At 40.3% G+C, this 14671-nt stretch overlaps 1 protein-coding gene across 1 annotated transcript in view; it reads right to left on the reverse strand.

The window, feature by feature from the left end:
* SCAP (SREBP cleavage activating protein) overlaps positions 1-14671 on the reverse strand; it is a 512327-nt gene that overhangs the window by 358520 nt on the left and 139136 nt on the right. The window lies entirely within an intron of this gene.

Consider the following 14671-nt stretch of genomic DNA (forward strand, 5'->3'; position numbering starts at 1 on the left):
TCAGCCTGGTATATGCTTATTGACAGGAGAGACTGCTTCTACAGGGATGGGATACACTTAAATAGAAAGGGTGCAAGAATATTTGCTGACGCTATAGAGGCAGTGTTAGGTGGATCAGAAAACTGCTAGCTTGGGGGAATACACAGACTAAAAAGTTAACAGTGGCCGCAGGCAGAGGCAAAAGTGATTCTTGCACTGCTTCTATTAGAATGGGCAGTAGACTGGAAAGCAAGGTAATGGAGATTTCCAGGACTGCTGGGAGTCATAGTAGAACAAGTAAATACATGGGCTGTATTAGGGTGGCTAGGAGCAGGAACAGGTGCATTTATACTTGCATGTACAACAATGCTAGGAGTATAGTTAATAAATTTGATGAGCTTGAAGTGCTAGTCAAGACATCAAAGGCAGATATTGTTGGGATAACAGACACGTGGTGTCACACAGATATAGGCAGTGCAGAGTTGGAATTTGGGGAGTACAATGTGTATAGGAAGGACAGACAGGATAGGATGGGAGGAGGGGTTGTGCTGTTAGTTAAGAAACACAAAATCAAAGGAAGTGCATCCAATTGATGCTGGTGGACAATGCAGTGTTGAATCTATTTGGTGTGAAATAAGGAAAGGAAAAATGAGAGTAGGTATGTGTTATAGGCCTAATGAATTTGATGAGTATAATGAGCAATTGTGCAGAGAAATAAGAGTGGGCCAGTAAATCAGAATGTCTTATAATGGGAGATTTTAACTTTCCAGATATTGACTGGAACTTGTGGATTGGTCACTTGCACACTAGCAAGACTTTTGTGGATTTATTGGATGACTGTTTTCTACAGCAACATGTTCGAGAGGCAACCAGAGGGAGTAATACTCTTGATCTGATTATCAGTAGTGATTCTTCATGCATTAAGAATCTGCAGATAAAGGAACCACTGGGCGACAGTGATCACAATGTATTGATGTGAAAATTATTTAAAAATGTAACTAACATCAAGGCTAAAGAGAAGGGCTTTTGCTTTCGTAAAGGTGACTACAGAGGTCTCAGACAGTTTTTAAATTCTGTACAGTGGGATCAACTGATGATGTTACCAACAGTGCATTCTAAATGGGAAGCCTTCAGGGACTTAATTTTGGAGGCTACTACGCTTTTCATTCCAACTAAGAAATACTGTTCAAGGTTTAGGCCCAAATGAAGGTCAGATGAATTAATGAGGCTAGTGGCAGAGAAGAAGAATGTATGAGATGCATATAAAGTATCAGGTGACACAGAAGCCTATGGCAAGTATAAACTAGTCTGTAATCAAGTCACAAAGGATGTTAGGCAGGGAAAGGCAGATTATGAGAAATCTTTGGCAAAGGATGAAAAGAAAAACAGCAAGGTCACTTTGCTGAGAGGTCCTTTAGCCACTTCAGATCACAACTTGGTGATTGTCTCTTCTCCAATGGAACCTTTATCTCATGGCTATTCCCAACCTAGTGTTGTTTGGCATTACAAGAATGCGAAATGGGATGACCTGCTAGACTTCTTTTCTTCTTTTCCTTGGTCGGATTACTGTTTCAAAAGTTCTGATGTCAACGTTTGCTCAGATTGTGTCAGTGAAATTATTCTTGCATTCTTACTAGGTGGTAGATGACTCTCATCGACCGGTGCAATACCACCACTTTGCTTATTGGAGGCTTTAAGTGGTGGAACACATGTTTAGTCTCTAGACCTAAGTTCCGGTCATTCCCTCCCCATCTCTTCCATCATGCAGTATGATTGATGACTTTTGAGGTTATGATGAACATCGTGGCGAGATCCAATATTCCTTACATTTCGAGGGTACAGCTCTAAAACGGTGTTCATAGGCTGGCCGCTAGTTAGTACACCGGACCGAACCTATTGCTAACTCTCTAGGAGGCTTCCGGATCAGCTAGTGTATAATCTTGCTACCTCTACTCTTAGCATTAGCATTAGTAGAGGCATTTGATGCAAGAAAGCAAGCTTATGCAGCATCAGCCAAAAAAAAAAAAAAAAAACAACACACTTCCACTTCACCCCTCTGTTCGTTCAAAATACCTGTCCAGCTGAGCCTTAAACTTATTTAGGCTATCAACTTCCACGACAAGGGATGGAAGTCTGTTCCACCAACCAACCACTCGCTGGCTAAAGGCAAATTTCCACACGTCTATCCTACATCTGTCTTTCCTCAATCCCATCAGCATTGAGCATGCTCAAACCATTCAATGCTTTATACACCTCTATCAGATCACCTCGCTGGTGCCTAGTCTCCAGACACTGTAATTTGCAAAACTTAAGCCTTTCTTCGTAAGAGCACCCCTTTGTTCCATTCACTAATCTTGTTGCCCTTCTCTGTACTCGTTCCAGCAGCTCTACATCCTTCTTGAAATCAGGCCTCCAGACCTGTATAACAGTACTCTAGGTGTGGCCTGACCATTGCCTTATACAAGGGAATAATCACCTCCTTATCCCTGCTAGAAAAATTCCTATATATCATTGACAATACACCATGAGCTACTCTTGCAGCCCGTCTGCACTGTCAGAGAACTTCATATCTGCCTGCGCAACCACCCCCAGGTCCCTTTCATTCTCTACCACTCTCAACTCTGCTAGATAGTGACTGGAGGGAGACCGAGTAGTATGTATGCGGGGAGCATTGTCGAGGCCACGCTATGTCAAGGATCTGGGTATATTCTCACCATGTACACCACATCCAAAAATTTCATTACTTCATACAGCATGTCCCACCCAATTTTTCTTACTATTGAATACACCATGAATTGTCAAACTAATAGAGCAAGCTTATCTGTGAAAAGATCTAAACCTCCCAAGCACTTCCTAATTCATTTCACAAATATACATGGTCTAGATTCTAATCTCAACGATGTCCATTTCCACTTGCAGTCTGCCAAACCCCATGTACTTTTTCTGACAGAATCTCAGTTATCAGTTGATTCAACTACTGCTCATCTCAGATGCCCAAATTATTCGCTGTATGATTCTTTTCGCCTCAAAGGTGGTACTTGTGCATATGTCCATTCTGATATTCCCTGTCAGAGACATGGCAATTTCTTTGATCTTCTATGGCTTAAAATCTCTCTACCTCATTGTGTCAAATTCATCTGTTGTCTCTACCGTTCTCCCAACTCCACTAATCACTTGGAGCACTTTGACTTCCTCTCTTCGCAACTTGACTTTCTCCAGTCCAACTTTCCTAACAGTGAGGTAATTTTCCTTGGTGATTTTAATGTTCACAGCTCCAGCTGGCTTCCGTTTTCTAGTCACACCGACCCAGTTGGTCGAGATGCTGAGGCTTTTGCAATTACTAATGATCTTGCACAGATTGTTCATTTACCTACAAGAATACCGGACAATCCTAATCATACAGCCAATACGCTTGATCTTTTTCTCACAAACAACTCTTCTAAGTACACGGTCGAAGTGAAAGATCCTTTAGGCACTTCAGATCACAACTTGGCGATTGTCTCTTCTCCAATGGAACCTTTATCTCATGGCTATTACCAACCTCGTGTTGTTTGGCATTACAAGAATGCAAAATGGGATGACCTGCAAGACTTCTTTTCTTCTTTTCCTTGGTCGGATTACTGTTTCAAAACTTCTGATGTCAACGTTTGCTCAGATCGTGTCAGTGAAATTATTCTTGCAGGAATTGGAATCCTTTATCCCACACTCCACTTTAAAATCTCATCCTTTATCTAAACCTTGGTTTTCCAATAAATGTGCTAAGGCTGTTCAAGAGAAGAATGTTGCATATCGTAATTGGCTTGTTTCTAATCCTTCAGTTTCATTTTCTGCCTACACCAAAGCTCGTAACAATTGTAAAGCAGTTATTAACCAGTCCAAACTAGAGTTTGAACAGACTAAGAGTAGAAAACTTGCTTCTTGCCCTAATGGTAGCCGAGCATTCTGGTCTCTTGCCAAAGCTATTGGCCGCAACTTTTGCCCATCTCTGCTCCCACCTCTGTCCAAACCAGAAGGTTCTGTTGTCACTTCAGCCAAGGATAAAGCTGACCTGCAACATCCCATTTTTTTTTAAACTCATGCATTAACGATCTTGGTAAAACACCTCCCACTATTCCCAACATGCTCCATTCAATGCCTCTTGTGGTCTTCCGTCAAAAGGATGTCAGAAGTATCTTGACGAATCTTGATGCTAAGAAAGCTCCAGATCCCGATGGTATTTCTCCACTTGTTCTCAAAACCTGTGCTCCTGAATTTACTCCTATTCTTTGCCGCCTTTTTTCACTTTCTTATTCCAAAGGTGTTTTTCCTTCTGCTTGGAAATTTGCTAATATCCAGCCAGTTCCTAAAAATGGTGACAAATCCCTTCCATACAATTATCGTCCCATTACAATTACCTCTACTCTTTCTAAAGTAATGGAGAAATCAATTAACTGCCAAATTTTAAACTACCTAGAAACCTTCCATCTGATCAACGATTGCCAGTATGGATTCCGTCAGTGTCGATCCACTGGTGATATTCTGGCTTATGTTACCCATTCGTGGACTAATTCAATGGAAAGGTTCAGTGAAACACAAGTAGTTGCTCTTGACATCTCAAAGGCTTTCGATCATGTTTGGCATAAAGGTCTTCTAAACAAGCTTCCATCTTATGGTTTGCCAACTGTTTTTAGTAATTGGTTATTCAGTTTTCTCTCTGATCGCTCACTGAGGGTGATGGTAGATGGCTCTCTGTCTTCTAACTTCTACACTAATACCGGTGTCCCCCAAGGTTCAGTTCTTTCCCCCACTCTTTTCCTCTTGTATATTAATGACCTTCTTCCATTGACTGGAAATCCTATCCATAGTTTTGCCGATGATAGCACATTGCATTCCACTTTCCATTTTGAGAAACCTTGTTCTGCTCAATCAGCTTCACTTCTCAAAAATCTGCTACCAATTCCTTAAATGCCGATCTTCAGATAATTCTCCAGTGGGGCAAAGAAAACTTAGTTGATTTCAACCCTTCTAAGTCTCAGTCTTGTCTTATATCTCACAGAAAGGATTCTTCTGCTCCTATGCTTATCTTTAGTGACACTCCGATTTCTAGGCAAAATGATATATCTCTTTTGGGGATTACCCTGACTTCTAATCTCTCTTGGCACAAGCACTTTACAAATATTGCTTCTTCTGCATCTAAAAAACTTGGTTTTCTCTTACTTTTCTTCCAAACACTCTGTATAAATTGCAAATCCACCCTGCCATGGAATATTGTTCCCACATCTGGGGTGGTGCCCCCCAAAACCTCTCTCAGGCTTCTTGATTCCATTCAGAAGAGGGCAGTTAGGTTAATTAATGACTCATCCCTAACAGAGTCTCTGCACTCGCTGTCTCATAGATGTACTGTTTCTGCTGCATGCCTCTTCTACAGATACTTCCATGGGCACTGTTCTTCTGAATTAGCTTCTATAATTCCTGCTCTCTCTTTCAAAACAGTCCGAACACGTGCCGCCAACATCCATTTACTGTCCAACTTCAAACTCACAGAACCAACTCTTCATCTTCCTCGTTTATTCATTCAACTGCCGTTTCCTGGAACAACCTTCCTTCTTATGTATTTCCTGAAAATTGCAGTCTACAGAAGTTCTAGTCTAATGTCAACAAATATCTTCTTTCGTCTTCTCAACCTCCAACCCATGCGCGATACTAAGTACTATAGGTTCCAATACCTCTGATGTTTGGGGTTTTTATTAAAAAAAAAAAAAAACACCTCCTTTTCCCTGCTAGCAAAATTCATATATATCATTGACAAGACCTCACGAACTACTATTGCAGCCTGTCTGCACTGTCAGAAAACTTTATATCTGACTGCACAATTACCCCCAGGTCTTTCATTCTCCACTACTCTGAGTGCAGTACCACACAGTTGATAAGTTACTCTTGGGTTACTGCTACCAATATGCAGTATTTTGCATTTGTCAATGTTAAAACTTAAGTTGCCACCTCTCAAGCCCATCTGCTCAACTTTTCTAGAACCTGTTGGAGTAGCCTACTGTCCTTACTGTCATTAACAACCCAACCAACCTTCATACTGTCTGAAAACTGTCATTGAACATTAAGCCTGATATACTTTCGTCAATATCATTGATAAATACAGAAAACAACAATAGGCCCAACACTGACCCCTTGGGAACTCCACTAATACATTAGTCCATGAAGAGCAGTATCCACTGATTACTACTCCCTATCTTCTCCAGCTCAACCATCCTTTTATCGATTGTAGCAACTTGCCCCTAATGCTATACTGCTACAACTTGTACAGCAGTCTTCCATGTGCAATAGTATCAAAAGTTACCTAAAATAGTTTCCTAAAATTCAAGTATATGATATCAAAATTATTTCTTGCATCCAGTTCCTTTGTGACCACATCATGGTATCCAATCAAATTTGTCAGACAAGACTTCCCCCTTAACAAACCCATGCTGTGTCTGAACTATAACTGCAGTCTTGTCTAGATGATCCTGCTGTGCTTCTTTAACTAGTATCTCCATTATTTTCACTGGAACAGAAATTAAACTAACAGGTAATTACTCGTATCACCTTTTGATCCCCCTTTGTGAATTGGGGAAACATTTGCACATCTCCAGTCCACAGGGACCTCCTGAGTCCAAGGATGCCCTCATAATCATGGCTAAGGGCCCGCTTACTTCCTTTGCTGCCTCCTTTAATATAACTGGATAGATCCCATCCACACCAGGAGCCTTCCTTATGTTTAACTTCAGCAATATCTCCTTCACTTTGCTCTCAATTATTACAAAATCATTTAGCTCCCTTCTAGAGTTTGATAAGCTTCTGTCATTCCCCTCTCTGAATAACTCCTCATGTGTGAATGTAGATGCAAAATACTGATTCAATTTTTATTTGATTTACAAAAGTTCTGGGTGTAAAAAGGAAGTATACAACACAGAGAAACTAGATAAAGGATCCAGAATTCGCTGTTGCTGTATTAATGTTAATGGATGTCAATAATGCTTTATTGTACACAATGTTTTACTGCAAGCAAAGGTGAATGTTTATGCAAAGATAAAAGTAAGAAACTAAGATAAGAAACTAAGTAAATAAAAGTAAAAAACTAAGATAAAAGGTTTCAAGTTAATAAGCAGTGGGCTGTGACAGTTTAAGCTTAACAGATGCAATATTAAATTGATACTTGTGAAGTGTTTTCTGCCTGTAAAATTTAAATGCTATACTTGCATTCTAGAATACCATAAAAACTTATCTAGCAGTAATATCATTCTTTGAAATACATGTATATCTTTTTACTTAATGGAACAAGTCACAGAGAACCTAGCATCTCTATAGGGTCCAGTCACATTATTATGACCACCTACCTAGTATCCAGAATATGCACCTTTCGCAACATGCACCGCAGCCAGCCGCCACGGGAGGGACTCAATAAGTCCATGGAACGCTGCGGCTGGCATCTGTGACCATGCAGACTGCAGTGCACCCAGGAGTTCCTGTAGTTTCCTTGGTAGAGGATCTGTCTGTCTGATGTGTCAATCAAGGTAGCACCATAGATTTTCAATTGGGTTAAGATCTGAGGAATTCGGTGGCCAAGGGAGTAGCTTGAAGTCGTCATGCTCCACAAACCACTCACCGACAATTCTGGCGGCATGGCATGCCGCACTGTCTTGCTGATAGATACCATCGCCCCTCAGGGAACATGGTCAACATGTATGGGTATACCCGATTGGTGACGATCGATAGGTAACCATAGAGGTATCAGCGGACCCATGCCATGAAAACATTCCCCAGACAATAACGCCACCTCCACCAGCCTGCCTTCTGCTAACAATCGTGTCTGTTCTCAGAGGTTTTGCGCCTAATATGCCACCATCCATCCACTCGGTGGAGCAGAAACCAGGACTCATCAGAGAAGGCCACTCAGCCGGAGTCCGGTGTAGGTATTGCTGTGCAAACTGACAGTGCTGTTTGTGATGAACAGCCATCAGCATGGGTGCTGTCACTAAGCATCTGCTCCGAAGCCCAATGTGCAACAGGGTTCGTTCTACTGTCGTGTTGGAGACCTTTCTGGTGGTTCCACAGTTCATTTGGACAGCCAGTTGAGCAACAGTAGAAAGGTATAGTAGGAAACTTACAAGATAACTGTCTAATTTTTTTCCATATAGTTTTTGAATCAGTGTTTCTGTTAAAGGTCAATGCAAAACGGGTCCAGGATTCTTTCTTGGCTTGCCTTTATATAAATCGTGCTTTTGCCCTTAGCTTCTTAAATGAGGTTGATTGTGGTTGAACACTGCCGAAATAAATTCCAGGCTTTAATTTTTGCTTTCTTTGCTTTTGTGCATTCCTCATTCCACCAGTAATTATAATGCTTGCAACCAGGGGGATTTGATAATGGTATTGTGTCCTTGGCCACTTTTAGAAGATGTGACGTGATGTAATCTGTTACATTATCAATATTCTGCAGCTGGATTTTTTGCTCATCAAGAGAGATTATGATCTAAATTTTGCCCAGTCTGCCCGAACAAATTTCCATTTCCTGTGGATTTGTTGAAGGAGTCTTTGATATTAAAAAATTGCATATGATTGGAAAGTGGTCACTGCCCATAGTATCACTGGAAACATACCACTCTATGCTTGGGACCAGCACTGGAGAACAAACTGAGAGATATATTGCTGAGGTGTGTCCAGTTGGGAGTTGTGAGTGTGTGCGCAGTATTGAGTAAGGTTTTGCGACTCTAGAAAGCTTTCAATGAGTCGGCCCCCATCTGTCTAGTTTAGGATCGCCCCATAAGGGGTGAGCCCGTTAAAATCCCCTAATATATAGAGAGGCGGAGGTATCTGTATGAAGAGATCTTCAAGATCTTTTAAAGAGTAAGTATGGTTTGGTGGTAGGTAAATTGACACAATTGTCATTGAAATACAGAGAGTCATATGAACAGCAACAGCTTCTATTTCAGTTTGAAGTGGAATATGTTTAGTTGGGATATTTGAATTTATTAGGATTGCTACACCACAATGGGCAGCATTTGTTCTATTACGATCTCTTCAATAAAGGCAATAATTCTTTATCGAAGAAGAAATTTGCGATGTTAGGTAAGTTTCCTGAAGACAAAGAGCAACTGGAGAATACCGGTTAATTAGATCATGGATATCATCTGTGTTGCAACGAAAGCCTCTGCAGTTCCATTGTAAAATACAGGCCATTATTTGTGTTTAATTGATGGAGCTGTATCTGACTGCTTTTTGAAGGTGACTGGCTTATTACGTGCGGGCTTAGAGGGGAACTGGTATCCTGTGTGTTATCAGACACTCAGCCTAAAACACTGATGGATCCAATATCTTTCTATTACAGAAGATTTAGGAGAAGTCCGGTTGGCCTGCCTCCCTAAAATCCACTCATGCACACCTTCTCGATGGTAAGCCCTGTTACGTCACTTAGGTGGCAACGAACATGTAGAGTGGTTCTCTTCAAGATGCCTGGTCAGCGTGAAGAGGAAAAGACCAAACCCTCCAGCATATGACAGCACAACAATACAAATGGCCCTCAGTCCCCAGCAGCTTTCACTCTCCCTCTTATGGCAGCGAGAGGATCAGAGTGGAAGTAGAGGGTGCTAAGAATCTCTGGGTACGACCAGGCTGCCATGCACAGAAACTGAACTTGGCCTGTTATAACGTACGATCACTCATCGGTGAAGACAGTATATTAGAACTGGAAAAGGAATTAGAAAATGTGAATTGGAATATCATCGGTTTGGTTGAAACAAGAAGAAGAAATGAATCACTTATAAGTTTATCAAAGTGGAAATCTGCTGTACACCAATGGAAACAGTGAAAGGAGTGAAGGTGGAGTTGGGTTTCTGGTCCATAAAGATTTTAAAAACAACATTTTGGAATTCAAAAGTACATCACCAAGGGTGTCAAGACTAATACTCAAGGTTTCTAAGAGGTACAAGCTAAAGATTATAATGATTTATGCACCAACATCGAGCCATGATGATGAAGAGGTTGAAGAAATGTACACCAAAATTGAGTTTTCTAGATGAGCAGAAAACCCACTACACTATTATTATGGGGGACTTCAATGCTAAGGTTGGAAAAAGGCAAAACAGTGCAGAAAGAGGAACTATAGGAAATTTTGGAATTGGTGAAAGAAATAAAAGAGGCGAAAGACTTGTGGAATTTGCAGAATCTCAAGGACTGTCAGTAATGAACACTTTTTTCAAGAAAAGGGTGAAGAGAAAGTGGACATGGAAGAGTCCAAATGGATTAACAACTAATGAAATCGACTTCATCCTCACTAACAGAATGATGTTAGTGAGGATGAATGATGTTACCATCCTGAATAAGGTAAATGTTGTAAGTGATCACAGAATGGTAAGATGTACACTTGATATAGATGTAGGAAAGGAAAAAACTGACTCGAGTAAATAATACAAAGGTCTTTGAGATAACAGAGGAGGAGAAAAAGCAGTACGTACTGGAACTTAAGAACAAGTTTGAGCTTCTGCAGACTGCTCAGGACCAAGATATCGACGAGGAATATTACAACTTTCTGAAAGTGATAAAGCCCAAGAAACCTATAGGGAAACAGAAATCCAAAGAAGAAAAAGTTAGTCAAGAAACACTTGTCATGATGAACCGAAGACGACAAATGAAGAGCAAGAAAAACACTGACAGGGAGAAAATTGAGTATACTGAGTTATGCAAAGCCATTAGAAAGAGACTCAGAGAGGACATAAGAAGATTTAACACAAGAAAAGTAGAACAAGCATTAAGGGAAAACGAAGGATTTAAATCAGCAGCCATGAGCAGTAATACAGAAAGACAAATGATACTGAAACTGAAGAATAGCGATGGTGTACTTATAAACAGCAGAGAAGGCATAATTCAAATAGCAGAAGACTACTATAGAGAATTATACAAGGAGCAAGGGAATAAAACCAGCAGTGGGGAAGATGGATTGCAAAGTAGCAACACATACGACATACCCGATATTCTTCCTGATCAGGTAGAACATGCATTGAAGAAAATGAAGAATCGAAAAGCCCAGGGGACAAATGAAGAGCAAGAAAAACACTGACAGGGAGAAAATTGAGTATACTGAGTTATGCAAAGCCATTAGAAAGAGACTCAGAGAGGACATAAGAAGATTTAACACAAGAAAAGTAGAACAAGCATTAAGGGAAAACGAAGGATTTAAATCAGCAGCCATGAGCAGTAATACAGAAAGACAAATGATACTGAAACTGAAGAATAGCGATGGTGTACTTATAAACAGCAGAGAAGGCATAATTCAAATAGCAGAAGACTACTATAGAGAATTATACAAGGAGCAAGGGAATAATACCAGCAGTGGGGAAGATGGATTGCAAAGTAGCAACACATACGACATACCCGATATTCTTCCTGATCAGGTAGAACATGCATTGAAGAAAATGAAGAATCGAAAAGCCCAGGGGGAAGATGAAGTTACTGTAAAGTTGTTAAAATTGGGAGGAACAGACATAACATAAAAACTGGCAAGGCTCTTCACAAAATGCATTAGAAAAGGTGTGACGCCTAAGCAGTGGAATAATGCAATCACAGTTTTGCTGCATAAGAAAGTAGATAAATCAGAAATTGGAAATTATAGACCAATTAGCTTGTTATCCCATATCTACAAGTTGTTCACAAGGGTCATTACTAACAGATTAGAAAGAATACTTGATGAGAACGGAGAGTACCTAAACCATTTACGATTTGCAGATGCCATTGTGGTCATAAGCCATGATCCCAAAGAATTAGAGGAAAATCTTAATCAGTTATGCACAGTTAGTAAGGATTTTGGACTAAAGATGAATATGGCTAAAACAAAAGTAATGATGAACAAGTATGCCATGGAAAGGGAAATAATGATTGAAGGAGCAGTAATTGAAAAGGTGGAGTCATATACTTATCTGGGACAAGTTATTAGCTGTAATAATGATAAATGGCTGGAAGTCAAGAGAAGAATAAATTTTGGATGGACAGCATTCAGGAAATATAGTCACATACTGAAGAGCAATATCCCAGTTTGTCTGAAACGTAAAATAATCAATCAATGTATACTCCCCACCATGACTTATGGAAGTGAAACTTGGGCACTCACCAAAAGAATGGAAGAGAAGCTGAGAACTACACAGCGAAGAATGGAACAAATTATATTGGGAATTAGACTGTTAGATAAGAAGAGAAACACATGGATTAGGCAGCAAACTCAAGTAAAGGACATTCTTATCAAAACTAAAGAACTAAAATGGTCTTGGGCAGGACACATAGCTCGAAGACGTGATGACAGATGGACTAAGAAAATAACAGAATGGTACCCAAGAGGAGCTAGAAGAAAACCTGGAAGACAAAGGCGGAGATGGATAAATGAAATTCGTGAGTTTTTGGGTAGTAAATGGATGGCTAGTGCTCAAAACAGAAGGAACTGGAAAGTTGCTGGAGAGGCCTTCATCCTGCAGTGGATTGAAAATGGCTGATGATGATGATGATGGCTTATTACGTTCCAATTTTGATTTGTCTTTTTTGAAAACTGGTCGACCAGTATCCATTTCTTCTTCTGCATAGATTTCTAAAATTGGTTCTTCATGTATAGATGTGCCATCTGTATCCATGGTTATGTCCTGGGTATTTTTCTTTGAATTTGGGTCTGTAATATCGGATGTATTAGCACACATTTGAGGAGGAGATGCCGCTGGTATTGTCAGAGGAGTGTTATTTGCCTGATCTGAGAGTTTGGGTTGTTATTTATGCACACTTGGTTGTTGCTCAGAGAGGACAATTCTAGCCCAATCAGAAACTGACTTGATAATGAGAACTGTGACATCTGTTTGAATGGAGACTGTTTGGTAGTTTTTTTATTACATTAGCATAGGTACTATTTTTGTTTATAGTAGGTGAAACTAGTTTTCTTGCTTCTTGGTAGCTGACTTTACTCTCGACCTTGTATTTTACTATTTTTTTCTCAGTTTTCCATTTTTCACAAATTTTGGAATATGCCAGGTGGTCACCTTTGCAGTTCGCACACCTCATTTTTGCAGAACAGTCACTCTGATTGTGATCTGGATTTATTAGGATTGCTATACCATTGTGACATGATCTGATTGTTACTCGCAATTTGGACAGATAGGAACTCTTCTGCACACAGTTTGCGAATGGCCAAATTTTTGGCACAAAGCACCGGACTGGGTTCGGAATATAAGGTCTTACCCAACACCTAAGGTAACCAGTTTTTATGGTGGTAGGTAGGTTCGGTGTTTTCACTGTCCGAGTAGGGGCAGGCTCTCCATCCTTTTTGATTACGATTCTTTTTGCGTGTACCACATTTTGATCTCGTAGTTCCTGGACGAGTTCATCCTCCGATACATTTAAAAGATCCGACTCTGATATTACCCCTTTAGAGGAGTTTAAGGTGACATGTGGGGTAACCTTCATGAGAATTCCACCAAAGGTAGATACTTTTAACAGTCTCTCAGCTTTCATTTAAACTAATAAGTCTCCGAATCTTAATCGCTTAACCATTTTTGGAGGAACAGCCCATTTTCAAGACATTTTTGTATCAAAAATGGGGAAAACTTACTGAATGATTGATCTGTGGAGGAGTGTAGAATTAAAAAGAGGTACGGATGTCTGAATCAAAAGATCCATAAGTGGACTGTTTAATTTTGTCCATCTCTGCTCCTTTTTGCCCTGGGAGGGTGACTTTCTTCTCCCAGGTTTCCAGCCCCACCACGTGGAGGCATGAGCACTGCTCATGCCTCCACGTGGTGGGGCTGGAAACCAGTGACCAAGTGATAAAGCAAGGTTAGTAGTTAGTGCATTAGTAAGTAGTCCTATGTACAAGAAGAAAGGTGTCTTTCTTTTCTGTTAGGTACGCTAAATTCTTTACTTTAGAACAGCAAAATTAAATAACTCTGAAAAATGAAGAATAATACTATAATTATCAGCCGCTCTTTGAGAAAATCGCTTTAATATCACTCAGAAATTGCTATAGCCACTCGCTTGGCACTCGGGGCCGTGTTCAATTCGAGGAGCATCTGTCCTCAGTCTCTTTGGCCTAGATCAATCACTACTGGTTTTATGCAAATCAATATATTTCAGATTTGCAGTCTTAATCGGTGAAAGATTGTCACATTCCATGAATTGCTCCTTTTGGCTCTGGGGGTTTGCTTACACCATGGGGAGGCAGGAGCAGTGCCACTAGGTGACCAAGCAGCTGAGTTATTTGGTTAGTACTGTTAGAAATAGAAACAGAAAGGTAGCCTTCCTTCTGGGCCTTTGCTTACTTCTTATAGTGCAAAAGTGCTACAGTAATTTATAAATAAAGAAAACAGTGGGCGGAACGAAATACAGTAAACCCCCGCTATTCACGGTATCTGTATTCGCGGTTTCGCGTATTCGCGATCGCCGATTTAATATAAAATGAAACCTAAAAAAATGTTAATTTTAAAGCGCCGTGAATATTTTCCTCATAAAAAAAACATGGGCGTGGCTAAAATTATCTTCCCGGTCAAAACAGCATTCAGTGGGTGGGGGGAGAGGGGTGACAAAATCGCGAGCGTGGATGTTTCTCGCTAATCCTTGTTCAGTATGTGTTATGCGCTTGTCATGGAAGGTTTCGTCATTTGCTTTTAATTTACTGTATATGCTTATAAATTGAATAAAT

This window comes from Mastigoproctus giganteus, chromosome 1 (assembly GCF_048544385.1).
Source record: "Mastigoproctus giganteus isolate SK-2022 chromosome 1, ASM4854438v1, whole genome shotgun sequence".
Taxonomy (NCBI): domain Eukaryota; kingdom Metazoa; phylum Arthropoda; class Arachnida; order Uropygi; family Thelyphonidae; genus Mastigoproctus; species Mastigoproctus giganteus.